This window comes from Girardinichthys multiradiatus, chromosome 18 (genome assembly GCF_021462225.1).
Source record: "Girardinichthys multiradiatus isolate DD_20200921_A chromosome 18, DD_fGirMul_XY1, whole genome shotgun sequence".
Lineage (NCBI taxonomy): Eukaryota > Metazoa > Chordata > Actinopteri > Cyprinodontiformes > Goodeidae > Girardinichthys > Girardinichthys multiradiatus.
In genome coordinates, this window is record NC_061810.1 from 38,567,362 (window position 1) to 38,580,071 (window position 12,710).

Genomic DNA, 12,710 nt, shown 5'->3' on the forward strand with positions numbered 1-12,710 from the left:
GTGAAGACGAGCCCGCGGAATGCAGAAGCTTGCAAACTGCGGATCAAAATCTTCAGACTTGGGGGAACGACAGGAGTATTCTCATTCTGTACTGTTGGACTAGAACCATTTTTTAAGTTCAGCTTCAAAATGCTAAACAAAGAAACTGGAGCAAAACATGAAAAAATAGTAGTAATTTTATTGAAAACGACATTCAAAATCAAATAGTCTGTTAACTAGCTTATCAAAAATTAAACACCATAGCCCAATACCTCACAGAACACAACTAAAAGTGTCAAAAATTGACTCAAGAGTGAGTATCCCTACTTCTCTTAATAATTAGCTCTACACTTTGTTTTAGCATGCTTAATTCAAGTGTCTCAAGCAGGCTGGTGGGGTCGTTGATCCATGCGTTGATAGCAGCTTAATGGAGGAGAACTACACACATTTCACACTTTGTGAAATACAATGGTTTTCTGTTGAAAGACCTAGTCATCATTTCACAAGTGAGGGTTTGGTGTCAGCAGTCTAGCTGAGAACAATGAGAAACAAAGGCTATTAATACTGAGGATGGTAGGAAAAAGGACCAATGGAATTTTTCCCCCACTATCTTACTTTACCTAAATGTGTGATTTCATTACTTTTCATAGATTTTCAGATTTATCAAAAGGATTACCAGCAAAAGCCAATTATTATTAGTATTTCATTACTTTTTCATTGATTTTTAGTTTTATCAGAAGGATTACTAGCGAAAACCAAATATTATTAGTAATTTGGACTTTAGCTGCTCTTACACCAATGACCCAGCTTTCTTAATTAGACTATAATGGATTGTTATTACTTAGTTCAACTTCAGTACCAGTAAAAGCTTAGCACAAGATGCTTTCCCCTACATAGAGGACGTAATGATATAATTACCTCTTTAGAAAGATTGGTTTAGAACCAGCTCTTACCAGTAAAACCCAAAGAATTATTAATGTTATCTGTATCATTGTTGGTTGAGACATCAGTCAAAAATGACCTGCTGACTAAGAAATAATCCAGAAGAGAGTAAGAGTGATAGACATGTGAGAAGAAAGTATATTCTCTGCGGTTAGGGTGAATAGCATCGCAAAGTTGGCATTCACTCATGTTCTGTTTAAGAATACTTATTGATTGTCAAGTTCGCTGAGTCCCTGTTGTACCTGTCTATTTCTTCATTTAGCAATCCAAGTGTTCAGACAGTGCAGAAAAAAGTATGTAGAAACAGATAGACCCAAGTGAAATTAGAGTTAGTGTATTTTAGTGCACTGATGTAAAGTCCAGAAGCAGAAATATAGCAGAGGAAAAAGGTAAGAGGGGGTGTGAGATAAAAGGTTATGTTAAGAAAGTTTTGTGTGTGAGTGACCATGTTTGTGTGTGACAGAAAGAGAAAAGGGTGACAGAGAGACGTGGTAACAGACAAAGAGGAACGGATACCCAAAAGCCCAGCCTTGGCCCTGCCCACATCTAACAATGTAAACATCATGCTGAGCTGTGCTTTACATTAGATTGCAATTGCCAATTATCTAACCTCTTATCTAACCAGTGTTACATGTTTTAGGCTAACCTGTTATTGCTCCTTACAAAGCCACAGAGTGATCTCCCAGCCCCTGAATAACTGAACTTTAACATAGAGTTTATCTACAGCCAATGTTGCTCTGGTGCATTCGGTGATATATTTCTCCTCACCTCTGTTCGTGAATCCCCTTTGAAAACTGGTCATTAATGCTGAAGCTCGTTCTCCGCAACTCTCAGCCCCAACGTCTGACCTGTTATTTTTGCTTGTATTGCTCAAACTTTGCTAAAATTGGCAGACGTCGGTTGTGATCAGGCTTTTTACCTCCGAGCTGGTGAACATGATGGAATGGAATGTTTTTTACCTTGTCACTTGGGAATTTCAGCTGACGTTGGAGAAATTCATGGAGCGTGGCTTTGGCATCCTCCTCTGCCTGGTCTGGGATGCTGGAGAAGACAAGGTTGCCTATATATCCATCAAGTGTTTCAATGTAGATTCAGTGGAATTTGAGAGAGGGCGCCAAGTTATATTGGCTGTACTAAAAAGCAATCACGGATTAACTATGTTACAATCTGATGCAAAAGATTCAACAATGCAGATTTTTCTTTGCACTTTTACAAAGTAAACTTGTCAATTCATTCAAATCTTAAAAGTAAAATTTAAACAACTTAAAATATGTTATTTTACTGTATCTATGGTAGAACCCAGCCATCCATCTATCCAACATTGTTTGGTTGTTTGGACGAACTAGTGCAAAGGTACAGGCATGGTTCACACTGAAAAGGCTGGGTTGCAGATGGGTTGTATTGCAATAGAGACCCTCTTTCTTATGTGCCTAACACTGATTCTGGCAAAATGCAAATTAAATTTATTTTCAATAAAGACCAGATTTTTCTGCCTGAGTTGTGAATGTCTGTAGCTCCTCTAGAGTTACTATAGGCCTTTTTAGTTTATCTCTTGGTAGGTTTACATTTGTGATATTCTCTATCTACTTTGAAGATGGATTGAACAATGTTTTTTCAAGCCTTGGAATATTGTTCAACAAGTTGAGAAAATGCTTTCATATTTGAAAGAAAAAGAAAATCAGTCCAGATCATGCACATTTAGGTCAATTGAAGACAGTCCAATAATAAGGGAGCTCAAATTAAGGCAAGTCACTTTAACACATGGTCAAAGATCACTAGAGTGAGGACATGTTGTTTCTGCTGAATAATGAATAACCTGATATATAATCATGTTGAAAGACCAATGAAAACATTCTTCCACCCAAATGCAAACACTTGAAGAATGGAGGTTGGCCTACGATTAGCAGTCAGTTTTTTTGAGCTGATCACAGTAGTTGTGCTGGGTGGGTCTCTTAATGGTCTAAAAGAAAGAAATCAGCTTATAGATAATCAGACTAGTGGTGGTATTAGTGCTGAGGCTTCATTGGTAAAATGTATCCTACAGGGTACACCTTACCAACCTGCATTCTCCACAGATGGGGACTTTGTTATTGGAGGAGCTTTCTTCCTTCACTACCAAGTGCACACAGTGATTAATAACTATACAACCAAGCCTGAGCTTCCAAGATGCAAAGGAAGGTTAGTAAGATGGAACAGTGTTGCGGAAGAATGTTAGATGTAGATGTGTTTAAATATTTTTGCAATATGTACTTAAAAATGCAGAATAAAATGTAATATATTTGAGTAGATTTTGTTATTAATTTATGGATAATTTGATGACAATGAATTTATCTTTGGAGTTTAAATTTAAAATAAAACTATTTCTGAATTTTAATTTACATAAATTTTCCACTGACATCTTGATTTGGAACTTTAACATTAGCAGTTGTTTATTGTGCAACTACAAAGCATGTCTGATTTATTTATTTGAGCTATTTAGTGGGTTCATGGTGTTTGATTATTTCTAAATATTTTTATGTAAGTAAATACCAGCATTCACCTGACTGATTTTGTGCAGCATTAATGCTCGGGATCTTCGCTTTTCTCGAACAATGATCTTTGCAATTAAGGAGATAAACAACAGCACGAAGCTGCTGCCGGGCGTCAGACTCGGATATCAGATATTTGATACATGCGCCTCTGTGCTTGCAGGCACACAGGTGGCATCTCAACTTTCAAATGGCCAGGACCCTGTGTTTTACACAGTAAATAACTGTTCAAAATTTGGAGAGGTGATGGCTGCTGTTGGAGATTCTGGATCCACTCCATCCATCAGCATCTCACGTATCTTTGGGTCATTTAAAATCCCTCTGGTAGGTTCTTTGCATTAATTGCATTTTGAAAATCTAAAATATATACATGGTTATAATGAAGCCAATGTAGTTTTTACGTTACTTTCCTGCTGTAGGTGAGCCACTTTGCCTCTTGTGCCTGCCTATCCGATAAAAAGCAGTTCCCCACTTTTTTCAGAACAATTCCCAGTGATCATTATCAAGCTGACGCCAAGCTCTTGAAACATTTTGGTTGGACTTGGATAGGAGCTGTTCACTCAGACTCTGATTATGGAAATAACGGCATAGCCTCTTTTCTTTACACCGCCCTCAGAGAAGGGATCTGTGTGGAGTACATTGAATCCTTCTATCGGACTGACCCAAGGAACAAGATAAGAACAGTAGCTGATGCAATTCGCAGGTTTCTGTATCTTTAGATGTGCTTCTCTGGCCCTACAATGATGCAGACCAAATGTTCATTTTTTTCTTTACCACAATCCTACCTTTCCAGATCAACAGCAATTGTTGTGGTGGCATTTACAGCCGCGGGTGACATGAAGGTCCTCCTGGAGGAGTTGAACCAACAACCTCCTCCACCTCGTCAATAGATTGGAAGTGAAGGCTGGATAACTGATCCACTCTTGATGAGCTTCAGTTTCTGTGCAGGGGCAATCGGAGTGGCCATTCAGCAATCTGTTATTCCAGGCTTAAGGAACTTCCTTTTGGATCTCTCTCCATCTGAAGTGGCTGCTTCCTCAGTGCTGACTGAGTTCTGGGAGGACACATTCAACTGCAGCTTGACACAAAGTGAGAACTTTTCTTCTTTTCTGTATTTTTTATTTATTTATTTTGATGCCACTTGGATCCTATTAATTGGAATGAAAATATGTTATTTACTCACAATGAGAAATTTATCAGATTTTTTTATAGCATCTCCCAAAAAATTTTTACTGACTCAGTTTAGCCCAAGAATTTATTAACAATATTCATTTAGACTGAAACAGTTTTGAAACAGTCTGGAATTTGTATCATTTTACTCGGCATTAAATACTTATTTTAGAATAGAATAGAATAGAATAGTCTTTAGTTGCCTTCTACCCATAGACTGCAGGAGATAGGCACCAGCTTCCCCATGACCCACTATAGAAGAAGCAGTTGAAAATAACTGAATGACTGACTAAGAATAGACTTTATGTGTTTCATGTTAAACTAAAGTATAACATTAAAACAAGCAAATCTATTTAAATAATAATTTAAAAAAAACACTGGTGTGTTCTTTTGCCATTGCATCTTGTAGGACTTTGCAAGGTATCACTTATCTGTGCAAGTTGTATTTTATTTTTTATTTTAGATTTGAAAAAGCTTAATTTCAACTGCATCAAACAGAACACAGGGCCAAGGACAATATACATTTTGTTTCCAAAAAGTACTCTCTCTTTCCTCCAAAATAATACATTTTCAGTTATTGATTGTTTATAACACTACAAATAAGGAGCCCTGGAATAATAAGACACAAAAATATATTTGTTTGTGTTAGGGTTTGAAAACTTTTGTATTGTTTATCACTCATGTCTGCTCTAAGTGCTTTTCCCTCCTACATGCCACAGAAAGGGACATGGGGGAGACAAGTGAGTTATGCGTTTATCAGCAACATCTAGGGGCTGCTCGTACTAGTCCCCTCTCTCTCTCTCTGTTTAAAATCAAGACACATGAACCCTAACCTTTCTGACCCCACACACACACACACCCTGAATATTTGTTGAACTGTGTGTGAACCAGCATGTATAAATAAAGAGAGAGGGGTGCCAACACTTTGTAGTCTGCACTGCAAATGAGCTACCCTTGCTGCAAGTAAAATTGACTCTGTATCGTTCTTGCTTCTGAGTTGACTAATTAATACCTAACAGTTTGTATTAACCTACAATTGTTGTTTTGTGTATTGTGTATTTTCATTTGCATATTTATTAATGAGACTTGTTAAATCCAAGACTCTACTCTGCTCATTAAGTCTAGGTTTCTGCTTTTAAAAAATCTCACTCTGTCATTATTTACATCTTTGTCTTTAGCTGCTGATCTAAACAAGAGAGAGTGTGATGGAACTGAAGACATAAGAGCTCTTAAAAGCCCATACACTGAAACATCTCAGTTAAGAGTTACTAACATGGTTTACAAGGCAGTGTATGCAATAGCACATGCCGTTCACAATGCAGTGTGTCAGGAAACAAACACAACCAGTCAGTGTGACAAACATATGAATTTGGAGCCCAAGCAGGTAAGTTCAAATGAAAAGCAAATCAGTTTCTAATTGGTTAAAAAAGTTGTGGCTATTGATTTATTTCTCTCTTTCTTACCTCACAGATTTTTACTGAACTAAAAAAAGTAAACTTTTCCCAAAATGGTTACCATGTGTCATTTGATGGTAATGGGGACCCTATGGCTTTTTACGACCTGGTAAACTGGCAGAAAAGTGATAATGGGGTTACTGAACTGGTAAAAGTGGGGTACTATGATGCATCACTACCGAAGGGCCAGGAGTTTCGTGTCAATAGGAACTTAACCTGGATGGAAGGTGGCAAACAAGTAATGACCAAAATGACAACAATTGTTAAATATTGTGTATTCTTTACTAAAAAAAAAGACTATTATTGAATCAGATTTTTTGTTTTGCTTGTTTTGTCTCTGTAACAGGTGCCGGTGTCTGTTTGCTCTAAAAGCTGTCCACCAGGAACTCGTAAAGTGTTGCAGAACGGAAAACCCATCTGCTGCTATGATTGTATACCATGTCCTGAAGGAGAGATCAGTAATAAGACAGGTAGAAACATTAGTTTATACACATCTACAATCTGAAATAGTCAAGTGTTAATAAATGTTTTTGATTCATTTTTAGATTCCCCTGATTGCCTTCCATGCCCCAGAGAGTTCTGGCCTAATGCAGAAAACAATGCTTGTTTCCCCAAACCTGTAGAGTTTCTGTCTTATGAAGAAATCCTCGCAACCATCCTGGCTGCATTTTCAGTTAGTGGGGCCTGTCTGGCCATCATTACAGCAGTGGTTTTCTTTCATCACAGAAAAACCCGATTGTCAGAGCCAACAACTCTGAGTTGAGCTTCCTGTTGCTCTTTTCTCTGACTCTGTGTTTCTTATGTTCTTTAACATTCATCGGAGCACCTTCTGATTGGTCCTGCATGCTACGACACACAGCTTTTGGTATCACATTTGTTCTCTGTATCTCCTGTATTCTCAACAAAGAATGACTGTACTTTTTTTTACTGTTATTCAAGTTATTATATGTACTGTGTGGTTGGTTGTGAGTCCTCCCTTCCCAATAAAAAACCTAACCACCTACAAGGAGAAGATCATCCTGGAATGTGCTTTAGGCTCTGCTGTTGGCTTCTGGGCTGTGCTTGGGTACATCGGCCTGCTGGCAGTATTTTGCTTTGTGTTAGCTGTTCTAGCTCGGAAACTACCTGATAATTTTAATGAAGCCAAGATGATAACCTTCAGCATGTTGATATTTTGTACAGTCTGGATTACCTTCATCCCAGCATATATCAGCTCTCCTGGAAAATTTACTGTGGCTGTGGAGATATTTGCCATTCTGGCTTCTAGTTTTGGACTGATACTGTGTATATTTGCTCCAAAGGTTTTCATTATTTTGTTTCAACCGGAGAAGAACACGAAAAAATATTTGATGAAGAAAAACTAATCGGAAAATCATGAAAAACAACAGATTTAAGCAGTCCTGATTATTTGTAGCGATATGCTTTACGTTTTAAATGCTATTTAATATGAATATTCACTGCATTTTTCATGATTCAGTTGGACATCCATAGACAACAACATTGATAGGTAAAGATTTATAATGTCCGGCTGGGTAAAGTCCCAGTACTGTATACCTTAGCAACCTACTTTCTGTCAGTTCTAGTAGCTACCATTTGGTCATGGAATAATAGACACAAAATCTCTTAATCGCAAAACACTCACATCCATTATCAAGTTTAAGAATATCATTAAATACAGTGAAGGAAGAATGACAATGTTTTTCTTGAGAGGCCACCATGTATGATTCGACGTGGGTTGTTTTTTTTTTGTTTTTTGTTTTTTACTCATTATGTATTATTTTTTTTGTTTTATACAGTTCTGACATGTGTGGCTGTTGTATTGGCCAAGTCTACCTTGTTAAATATATTTATGATCTCAGTGGGACCCCCTTCCCTAAATAAATTTATAACCAAAAACATTAAATAATTTGTTGCCAGTGAACAAATGATGCCAAGCTTTCTCCTAAGACAGATATTGTTGGACTGACAGGTGCTTTGATAACCATTGTTTAAGGTAACACCTACACGACACATTTTTCTGTTTTAAATGAACTCCTAAATACTTAAATTTAACACTGTGTTTGGGACAATTTGGTCCTTATCAGAGGTGGTGTTAGTTTAACTCTTTCCATAGTGTTACCATTTTAGAGTAAGAATAACTCAAAATTGAGTTAAAAATTAACATTGACTAACACTGTACAGTAATAAGAGAAATTAACTGTAGGTTACATAGCTCTGCAGACAGTAAATATGAATCTCAGCAATGTTAATAAGTTACTCTACTGTGGTGACAAATAAACTGTGAATTTGAAGCTTTTCAAAACTATATTGGGTTATTGAAGATTAACAATGGATGCTCCTATACTCTGATAAGTCATAATTGTACACATTACTTAACTGATTATTTACTCTGTTGCTGTGAAAAACCAGCTCAGGCACAGTCAAATCCTAACAGTCAATAACAGTGCACAGGTAAATATGTAGTACTAGTTTTACTTTTGTAGTGATAAATTGCACCTGTCCATTATAATTCAACTATGTTTTTAAAAGGTACCATCGAGTAAAATCAAATTACCACTGAAATGCATTTAACTTGACTTTTTATTAACAAGAGCACCTTTAAACGCTGCTGTAGGTAACGTTTGTAAAAAATATATTTTTTTAATATTTGTTTAAACTGTCACTGTGGCCTAACAGAAGAATGTGGGACAGATAATCTGTGAAAAAAATCAAGCTCTTCTGGCTCCTCCCAGTGTTCTTACTGCCATTTGCAGAAAGACATCGCTCACAGTCAGAAACAGCCAATTAGAGCCAGGATGAGTGTCTTAGCAGGGTCAATTACATCGTGTTTGCACTGCTCAAACCCCTCCCCCACACAGCTCGTACCGTAGTTTAACTTAAAGATTGCCGGTGTGCTGCAGCTGTGCTCATGGCTGTGCTAATGGCACTTTGCCAATGATTTGAGGCCCAAATTTGTAGTCAAACTCTAGGCAGCCCAGAGACAATGTAAATCATATTGTTGAGGTTTCATTTCTACCAGTGAATGTGCAATTTTTTTTTCTCTTGTTCTCGGTGGAAGACACACGCATTTTCTCTCCCTCCTTCCCTGCTGATCCCTGCTTCTGCTTTTGTCTGTATTTTTCTCAGAGCCTCGCTTTGCATATCCTTCAAACTTTTAAATTATGGATTTGGTCAGCTGTACTCTCAACGTAATTTGTCAATTGTTTTTTTTTCCTACGGGAAGACAGGGTAAAGGAGACCCTCTTGTCCAGGCGGGACGTTCTTCTCTGGAAACACAATGGATTCTTGGCAGCAGTGGAAGATTGTGTGCCTGACTAAAATGTTGGTCGTGGACGTAGAAAATGTGTACATATTTGGTCTTTTGATAACAGGATTTCTGCTTTTTGGAGTTGGTGGTTACCTGGCTTATCAAGTGATTTGCAAAACGTGGGCGGCTGTTCAAAGCTTTCCAAAGTTTCCTGCGATGTTGGATGGAGTCTGTAGAGCGATCAACCCTCGGACTGAAATGTTAAGAGAGCAAAATCGCAAGCTGGACACGATTCTTGAACAGAATCGCAGCCTGGCAGTGGTTGGACTCAGAGGTTAAAGGATATAATCTTGGAGAAGTTGTACGCTCCAGATCTGTGGAAAATACCAGAAATTTGGCTATTTGGATTCGCAATTGAGACATACCAGTAAAACTCTTAAGGTGTTGAAATTCACACTGCCTGAACACAACCATTTTATTTTTTTTCTAAATCTGGGTCCCCAATGTGGCCTTGGCAACTTCTGCTAACTGGTTATCGATAAAATATCTCCTGGATGTTATATAAACACGACGCTCTTCCCCTGCACTCCCCTACCAGCTGTGTGCTGATAGGACTATGTGGCCAATTGATAAAACTTCCACCTCTCTTCTCAAGGACAATGGCGCTTCTATCATTGTTGACAGTCTAATTCTTGCAAACACACTCAGACTTATATATTCACATCCTCAAGATTCCACCGTACCCCTGCTAAATCTTTACTTATGTGTGTGTTGCTTACCCCTGCTGAGGTTTTTTTGTACTGTTTCAGACTCTATTCTGCTATGAATAGTCTGAAATATGATTTTTCCCCCTCCTATCTTACTTTACCTAAATGTGTGATTTCATTACTTTTCATAGATTTTACCAGCGAAAACCAAACATTATTAGTAACTTGGACTTTAGCTGTTCTTACACCAATGACCCAGCTTTCTTAATTAGATTACTTAGTTCAACTTCAGCACCAGTAAAAGCAATATATTATTAGCACCTGAAAATGTGGATTAAAGCTGTTTTGTACCAGTGACTCGGCTTCACTAGTTAGAATTCAGTGGAATGATTAGACTTCTTAGCACAAGATGCTTTCCCCTACATAGAGGACTTAATGATATAATTACCTCTTTAGAAAGATTGGTTTAGAACCAACTCTTACCAGTAAAACCGAAAGGATTATTAATGTTATCCGTATCATTGTAATATTGATCAGAGATTTTTAGATTTCTCAGAAGGATTCATAGATTTTTAGATTTCTTAGCATTTGATTTTTCTGTGTTCTTTGTGATTGTATTGTAATTGTATGTACAGCGCTTTGAGTGTCTTGTTACTGAAAAGCGCTATATAAATAAACTTACCTTACCTTACCTTACCTTACCATAGCTGTTTATACGCCATCATCGGACCCACTAACTTGCCTGCCCAATCATGGTAGGCTCTGTTGTGGGGCAGGTGCTGTGGAGGGATGGTTGTAGCACAGCGGAGAGCAAGGGGAGGGAGCTGTTTCGAATTTTCAGGCTAAGTCCACTGTTTTCCCAGAACTCCCTACTGCAGCTTGAGAGATTTATTGTGAAATATTAGTAATATAACAGTAACATTGTGTTATGATGTACTTGCCATTACATTACAGGGCTCCAAGTGAACTGTAAATAACATTTTAGGTAAATGGTTTCAGGTGTGCCTGCCATGACAAACTGATCTCAAGTTCATATAAAAATCATCACTTCAGCCCAACAATGACACTACTAGAACACTGATCCTAGACAAATGTTTTTTTTTTTACTGTTGAGGTTTTTCCAGTCAGTAAGTCAGTCTTTTCTACTTCTTCTTCCATAGTGGGTTGTGGGGAAGCTGGTGCCTGTCTCCAGCAGTCCAGCAGGCAGGGTACAGCCTGGACAGGTCGCCAGTCCATTACAGGGCAACACAAACACACACAGGACAAACAACCATGCACTCATTTGTGCCTAAGGACAATTTAGAGAAACCAATTAATCTAACAGTCATGTTTTTGGACTGTGGAGGAAGCCAGAGTACCTGGAGAGAACCCACACATGCACGGGGAGAACATGCAAACTCCATGCAGAAAGACCCCTGGCCGGGAGTCGGACCCTGGACCTTCTTGCTGCAAGGCAACAGTGCTACTAACTGCACCACCGCGCAGCCAATGGTTTTTTTTTTCCATTTTATGTAAAAATCAATGTTTTTTGTATTATAAAGCCACAGTCTAAGGTAGCTTCATTTGTCAAGTTCATCAGATGAATGATGTTTTAAAATAAATTAATATAAAATGTTTCTTTTTGCATGGAGTTTGCATGTTCTCCCAGTGGATTTGTAGTCTTCCTCCCACAGTCCAAAAACATGACTGTTGGGTTAATTGGTTTCTCTCAGTTACCCTTAGGTGTGAATGGGTGTGTGCATGGTTGTTTGTCCTGTGTGTGTTTGTGCAGTCCTGCTGTGTACTGGAGATCTTTTCAGGATTTACCCCGCCTTTCACCTGTAAACCGCTGGAGATAAGCACCAGCTGCCTCGTGACCTTGTACAGTAGAAGTGGGTATAGAAAATGATTGGATGGATGTTTCCACTGTATGATACCAGTGTATGACTTTTCTCACATTAAAAAATTAACTGTTGCTCAGCTATTCCCATAAATTGATAACTTACAATACAAATCAACCTTCCACAAACACTTCATTGATTTTGGTTGATTAATACATTTTATGAATAGGCAAAAAATGATTTAACTAAACAATGTATTCATGTCAAATGGTTTACAACTGGGCTGCGTTTAATTGTTCTGAATTTGCATAGGGTAGGATTGAATTTTACAAATATATTTGTTATTTTACTGTCTTTGCTTTTCCTTGTAAAACTCTTTGGATTGCCTTGTGTATGAATGGTGCTAATTAAATATTCTTGCCTTGCCTTGAGGTAAGGTGAGGTCTTCTCTGGGGCCATGATTAGAGACCAGGCATATTTATGAAGAGGAAGGAAAAGCATACATGAAGTTTTTTCAGGTCTTGTGTTTGGTGTGCATTCATATTCAGACTCCTTTACTATAACACTGTTGTGATTATGAATCTGATATTATTTAATATTTAATATTAATATTTTAATATTTCATCAAATAATATTTCGGTCTGATAGGGGTTGTCCTGTGAATACCAGACCAGTAAGGCAATGGTATTAGGACAAAATAGAAAGGTGTGAGACAAGCTCTGACATTATTGAACAGCATAAACTCGGCACACACATGGAATGAATTCACACAATTTCTTAAAATACAAGAATTTATTAACAAAAATAAGTCAACTCAAAGTCAAACATATTTCAATCAACAAACTCTTTACTATGCTAAAACA

The 12,710-nt window shown here is 37.7% G+C and overlaps 1 pseudogene; it reads left to right on the forward strand.

The window, feature by feature from the left end:
- The first annotated feature begins 3,497 nt into the window (after window positions 1-3,497).
- On the forward strand, window positions 3,498-7,437 carry LOC124884395 (annotated as a pseudogene).
- Window positions 7,438-12,710: the final 5,273 nt, after the last annotated feature.